The 6,541-nt window shown below is 40.4% G+C and overlaps 1 protein-coding gene and 1 pseudogene across 4 annotated transcripts in view; one reads left to right on the top strand and one right to left on the bottom strand.

Annotated features, from left to right (window-relative positions):
* Positions 1-3,431: 3,431 nt before the first annotated feature.
* Positions 3,432-4,646, bottom strand: LOC137993025 (uncharacterized; annotated as a pseudogene).
* Positions 4,647-4,781: 135 nt separating this feature from the next.
* The window catches only part of LOC137993023 (uncharacterized), a 22,794-nt gene continuing 21,034 nt past the window's right edge, over positions 4,782-6,541 (top strand). Inside the window, exons 1-2 of one of the 4 annotated variants that reach the window (XM_068838674.1) lie at positions 4,782-4,953; positions 6,148-6,275. The gene's annotated coding sequence lies outside the window, so the exon portion shown is untranslated. Of the gene's footprint in view, positions 4,954-5,694; positions 5,882-6,147; positions 6,276-6,541 lie in introns of those variants that run through there. The other 3 variants (XM_068838677.1, XM_068838675.1, XM_068838676.1) reach the window with 3 other exon arrangements.

The raw sequence follows: 6,541 nt of genomic DNA, 5'->3' as shown, positions 1-6,541 counted from the left end.
TCGCTTTTGAAAGTTATAAGGTTTCATAACCAGTCCCTCGATTAACTTTGATGCGCCGATCAAATCGAAACTTCAACATCCCCCCTTCCCCCGAGCAAACCTCGGGTATTTGACTATCTTCTGTGCCCGGGGAAAGGGGAATTTGACCTTTGCCTGGGTTGGGGAAATTGAACCGGAAGTGTCAGGAATCAAATGTTTTTTCTGGGAGGGGGGGGGGGGGGCGCTGAAGTGGCTAAAGGCCCGTGCAAACGATCGCAACATTGTTGGCCAACAAGACGCAACACTGTTGGGCCCAACATGGTGCACACCATGTTGCACACCACGTTGTGTTTTGTTGCGTGTTGTTGGAAGTTGTTGGATGAAGTTTGAAACTGGTCAAACTTCAGAGCAAACAAGTGCCAACATTTCTATTGTTTCGCTGTCATCGAAGCGTGGTCCAACAATGTTGCGTTCGTTTGCACAGCACGCACGCGCACTACATGCCACGAATTCACACAAATACATGGGAACAAGAAATCAACATGGCGTCGGAGATGGAAAACGTCCCAGAGTCCTTTGTATTCTCGTCTAAAGACCCACCATGTTGTGACTTGTTGCGAGCGTTTGCACACATCGGCTAACATCGCGCAACAAGAGACAACATTGTTGGGCCCAACAATGTTGCGTGTTGTTGCGAGCGTTTGCACGGGCCTTAACAGCTATAAAACACGTGTTTGGACGCGATAGAAGAGTTTAAAGGAATAGATGTAGCATTTGTGAGCGATTGGCTTACAAAAAAGGTCTTCAAAAGGTCTTTATTAAAGACGGCAGGAGCCGACGACGATTGTTCTTTAGTAGGATATGACAGAGAAATCCGACGATAGGGCATTTGTTTGGCCCGAGGGGGCGGGAATTTGAACGATCCAGTCTTCAAAGCTGCCGAGAATATTTTCTATCAATTTACTTTGTAGGATTATGAAATACTGTATGTTGAGGTTATATAACGTATTTTTGGGTTAAACATCACAACGGCAGAGCCTCTTTTGAAGGCGAATGCAGTGGCTGGTTTAACTCGGCAATCTGCATCTAGTGCAACAAAAAATTTTGGCTGTGTAACCGTTGTAAATATGTTCGAGATTGTGAAGGTGAAAATAATCCAATGCATTTTAAAGATAAAGAAAAAGATATCTTGACGTTTCGAGGCTGCAGCCGCTTTATCATCAGCGGATGATTGCATTTAATTAACTTGTCTGTATTTTTATACAAAGGGACAATTTAAGAAAGCTTATAGAATTTTATTATATAGGTTTGGTGGCTCGTTTTCTCTGTGAATTAAACCAGCCAAAGTGGTTATTAAACCATGAAAAGTTGCTCTCTATTCTGCAGGTTATTATTTTTTTTCTAAAGTGGCAAGGTGACCCTATGATAAGTGTGAACCGACGGCACGCGCGCGCGGAGAACCATTGTTGAGTAAGGCTGGTAACCCATCGATGCGAGAAAATGTGGTTTTATAGCCATGATGTCATGAACGTCTGTACGTCCACCCCTCCATGTATGCCAATGTTACTAGTATCATGCTAGTTGACAGCATACATCTTTGATATTGGATATCCATGATATCCATGTTTTGATCAATTGACACCTGTTATACAAGGGTTTCCGCTGACTAGTATCACGTGACCATATTGTGGGCTCACGTTTAGAGCTCACCTAGGTCCGCTGTTTTTTTTTTAAGTTGACCGCTGACCAGGTACTGGTTTTCGATTGGAGTGCAGGCTCAACCTTGGTTATCTCACTCTCCTAAAAATAAACGAGGCTAGATTCAAGTTCGCGCGCTTTCTGTGGCTCGACGCGGCTACATTTTTACGGCCATGCTACGTCAACTACATGTAGTTCTTACACAGTTAACGCTTTTTGTGTTCATGTGGAAAAAGGTTTGGAAAATGTTTTCTTTCTGCCTTTTCGCTGGTTTCAATCCAGTTTGACATATCATGATAGCTGTGGTCGACACTGGTGGCTACGCAGTTATTCAAGTTAAGCATCGGAGGGAAATAAACTTAAAGCTAATTGTTTAATTTTAATTTTCTTAGAGCTGCTTTTTTTCTCTGTATTGGAATTTTTGGTAATCTTTAGAAGCTCTTATAAGGTTACATGATGCCTGGAGGACCTATGACTAGAACAGAAACGAAAGGAGAGCGAAAGAGAACGACAACGACAAAACAGAATACCAGTAATAGCTCGTACTTGTTGGAAGAAGTTACTCCATAAATTCTTTCCTTAGGCACTAAACTGTTTGTTATTTTTACGGATGCGTTATTTAAAGAGGATGCGTATTTTAAAAAAGTGGTTTAATCGGTTTTTCCTTTGTTCAGGAATGCAACTGGAATTAAACAACTGGAATGAAATATCAATTATCTGTACTATTTTGAACAGATAAAGATAAAGATAAAGTTGAATTGTTTGTTTGTTTGTTTGTTTGTTTTGCTTTAAAATGCGAGTGAACAAGTCAAGTGCTTTTTAAATCCGTTTGCCCAACTGGTTTTCGATGTGCCTCGACAGTGACAAGAAAATTTTGCCCTTATAGTATAAACACGTAATCGAAATGAGTTCTCGTAAAATTAGGGGGAAATTTCACTATCTTGTGTTTTCAGAACTATGTTTAAGGCACCTAAAGGTAATTTAGTGTTCGTCCTTTCTTGGTTGCATTGCCGTATTTTGCCGATCCTTGTTCCAAGCCAAGTGGCGGGTTTCAATGAAATAAATCAAAATGTGAATGATCTCGTCTTCAGAGATAAAGTGGAATAAAGTGCATCAGTAAAACTCTTTTTTTTGACCTTAAACTGACAAAGTTTTTTATGGTTTCTAATTTTAGCGTGATTCCTATTCGTTAGGTATTGACAGTTAACTCTGAAATGGCTTTTTTCCTTTCCATTCACTCACTGAGGGTGTGCTTGTTTTCTTTTAAACCTCGTGCGGTTCAACAAAAAATCCTTGCCAAACTGATGAATTCAAAAGTAAATTTCCCTCGAAAAACCGATATCACACACATTGCTTTGTGATTCATGCGATATCGGTTTTTAGCGGAAAATTTACTATGGAATTCATTAGTTAGGCAATGAATTTTTCTACCGAGGAAAGCAAAGAAAGTGATTTAATTATTAAAGCATGCGCAGCAACCGGAAACATCAAAACGCGGAAAATTCGAAACTTTTTATTTTCATTAACCCTACAGGCAGTAAGATTAAATAACCAGGAAGCTCCGCTTTTTGGCTTGACTAAATCTATATATTATTCTTTAAGGTGTGGCAAGTCCTTATCCTCCCTAGAGTTAAGCAAAGTATTCTTCCAAGGTGACGTGGGTGGATGCAGCTAAAAAAACTCGGAGGTCGTGTTGCCATATAAGAATGTTAATGCATTCCTTAATAAGGCCCAAACAATGTACATCTTTCCTATTGAAGAAAGCTCAATCTTGAGGTTCTTTTTGAAATCTACAAACTTGAAGTGCTCAACTATGTCTCCAAGTAGCCATTCTGCAGAGATTCCCACAGAGCTCATAGCCTTATTAAAATTCACCATCTGTGGGGTGAGTATCGTTTCTAAAAGGGGTCTGGAGGTGCACCCCCAATGGGTAGGCGGGGTCTCCATAAACACACAATGGACGAAACGCCGCCACAGATGAAAAAGCATAACGTTGCATATCTTGAAGAAGATTGGAGTCTACTAGCATGGCAGCGTCGTGTCGTCTGCCTTCTATGAAAGAAAAAATAGCAAATTAAAAACATTTAGATAAAAAATGTTCAGGTCTTTTACTGAAGGGTAATTTAATATTCCATTTCCCTAACCGATTGGTCCATACATATTTGCCACGGATTGGAATTTTACACTGTGAACTCTTTTGTGAACATTGGATACAAAGCGCTGATTTTGGCCAGGATTCCTTATTGGTTTAACTGTCCCATCAATAAAGCCAAAACAGCTATCCAAGGGGGATCCCTTCCTTAGCTGTTATGGCATTACTGTATATTTCCAGCGAATGAGGGTTGAGGATGCTGTCATTCCAGTGCACAATTCTGTGACTGTGTGCCTGGTAGATGTAGTCGATCATGTAGTTGTAGATGTAGTTGTTTATCATGCATAACACGGGAACAGGCTTCCCAAAGCGAGCTATCATGTCTGAATATCGACAAGGATAGCTATGTCTCTTTAGAAAAAGGCAAAGAGCCTCCAATCCGCTACAGATACTTCTTTGATAGCACTCCACTACCTCAGGAATCCCCAATACTTCAGCCAGAAATGGTAAGTCGTTCTTGTAGAAGCGAAACTCTTAAAGGCACTCGTCGTCTTCCAAATCATCGAAGTCAAAACCAGGATAAGAATTGCACGGAAGATCAGGATTATCGGACCTGTTTAAATCGTACAGGAGTAGAAGCTCCTCGTCGTTTATCACACCATCATCGTGGCTAAACAAAAGTTGATTTCGAACTTCTTTCAAAGACATCATGAGCGGCGTTTTGTACTGGCTGCTTAATTGTTTACATCTATTAGGAATTTCCGCCACAACGCCGTTCTGTCCCCAGTCTTTTTGCGGGTTTGGAGTCCCCATCGCCATCGCCGTTAATGTTCCTTAAAGTACCTACTGTCAAACTCCAGCCACCCATGGTCGAATTCTAGTCTAATAGGCCATTTCCGAGTTTATGTCTGTCTCCTCTTCAAAGCGAGTCTAAGTGCGAAGTTTTTGTGATGGTAATTCTTCGCTCTAGGACTCGCTTTGAAGAGGAGGCAGACATGAACACGGAAGTGGCCCATTATATTGACCGGTTGCCAACAGGATATTTGTGAAGGGACTTTTCACTTCACTGCGCTCTTAACGGAACTGCCATGAAGATCTAACTTCTTCAGCAGTCTTTTTGAAGCCCCTTCTACAGCTAGCTAAACCTGTATAGCTTGTATTACTGACTTAAAGGAAAGCACAAGGTGGGTAAAATGCGTCGTAAATGGCATAATTCAGGATATTGTCCTTAAGTTCCTTCTGTCGCGTTAGCTTTGAAAGAGTCTCTTTCGGTATCTCACGTTTGCTAATTAAACTTAAGAGCGTTTCCGAAAAGCTGATAGTTCAAGGAATAGCAGATTTCCACGACACTTGTTAAACTGGAGAAGAAAAAAAACTGCATGACAAAATATTTCATGGTATTAGAAAGTTGTGCTCGATCGATCTTCTTTCAATGGCAGGTGAAACACGCCTACGACTGATTAAGCTGGCTGCAAGTTGCCTTCTTATCTATACTATTTTACGTCAGAGTTTGCGTAGATCTCATCTCTTTAATGCTGTTTTAAAATTGAAGGTCATAACTAGAATAAAACAACTAATAATTTCTTGTGCACGACGCAGTAGGATACTTGTTGGGCTTTGTTTTCAGTTTCCTCATTGAGCAGTCTAAAAATTCAAACGTATATAGTTAACAGTCGGCATTTCCAGCAGAAGGACTGATGCACAGTTATTTTAACAGAAATAGACTTCATGGCGCTGTCTGAATGAATCTCGTCGGCATAACTGCGTTAAAATAATAGTTATGAATTCTTGTGTCTGCAGGGTGCGTTTAAGCGTTTTTTTATAAAAATCCAGCCATCCATGATTGATACTGAGTAAATATTGACCTGTTGCCATAGGATTTGTAGACAGGGAATTTTCGCTTTCCAATGCTATATGGCGTCATGAATACTTAAGTGCCATCAACCTACTTTACCCAACCTTTCGTAACCGAGATCAGACCGTACCGGTTTCGAATACACAGCGGTTTGTGGGCAAACGTGCAGGTGAGGTTGGTGAACGCCTTCAGCCGAACAAATCAAGTCTACAGTAGAGTAGTGTCTCATGTACATAATGGAATACGCATGCAAGCCCGTACGTAGCAATTGATTGTTTACCGTTGATCGTGTTTATATTCAGAGCTATAAACAGCTCAATGCTACCTCAAACCACAAGGCATGCCCTGTGCCTTCAAATTTGCAGCTGCGAGGAACTAAAAATTGCTTAAATGTTAGCACCAGTGATCTTTGTGTTTCTTGATTATCGCAACGATGAGCGGCTATGGTATCTTCCATGTCTTCTTGGACTGTTAAGTTCCATCATTGAATTTGTTAATGTCATTGTGGTGTCCGTTGTTTCAGGAGTGAGGTCGTGGCTGTTCAGGTTGTATGAAGTTAGAGTGTTCAGAAATGTTGACCGTGCAGTGATTTTTCACCATCGCAAAAAGTTAAGACAATTCTAGGATAAGTTTCCCTTACGTTCCTAAACGGTAAGTCGATTGTTTTCGATCCTTCGTAGCTTAACCACACTTATGATTTGTAATTAAATTGTCAATAATTTTATTTAATTTGAACTTTAATGCATTTTAAATATATAGCGCATGTACTGCACTGGTTTTCCTTTGTGCTTTTAAGGTAATAATTCTGATTCAGTTTGCTATTCGAGAATTTTAAGAACGCCGACGCTTTTTTTCAAAAGCAAAAGCGAAAGAGAAACCGACAGGTCTAGAGGGGAATTCTTATCTTGTTACAGAGA

Source organism: Montipora foliosa, chromosome 2 (genome assembly GCF_036669935.1).
Source record: "Montipora foliosa isolate CH-2021 chromosome 2, ASM3666993v2, whole genome shotgun sequence".
In the NCBI taxonomy this organism is placed as follows: domain Eukaryota; kingdom Metazoa; phylum Cnidaria; class Anthozoa; order Scleractinia; family Acroporidae; genus Montipora; species Montipora foliosa.
Note: the sequence above shows the minus strand (reverse complement) of the source record. Positions and strands in the feature narration are given on the sequence as shown.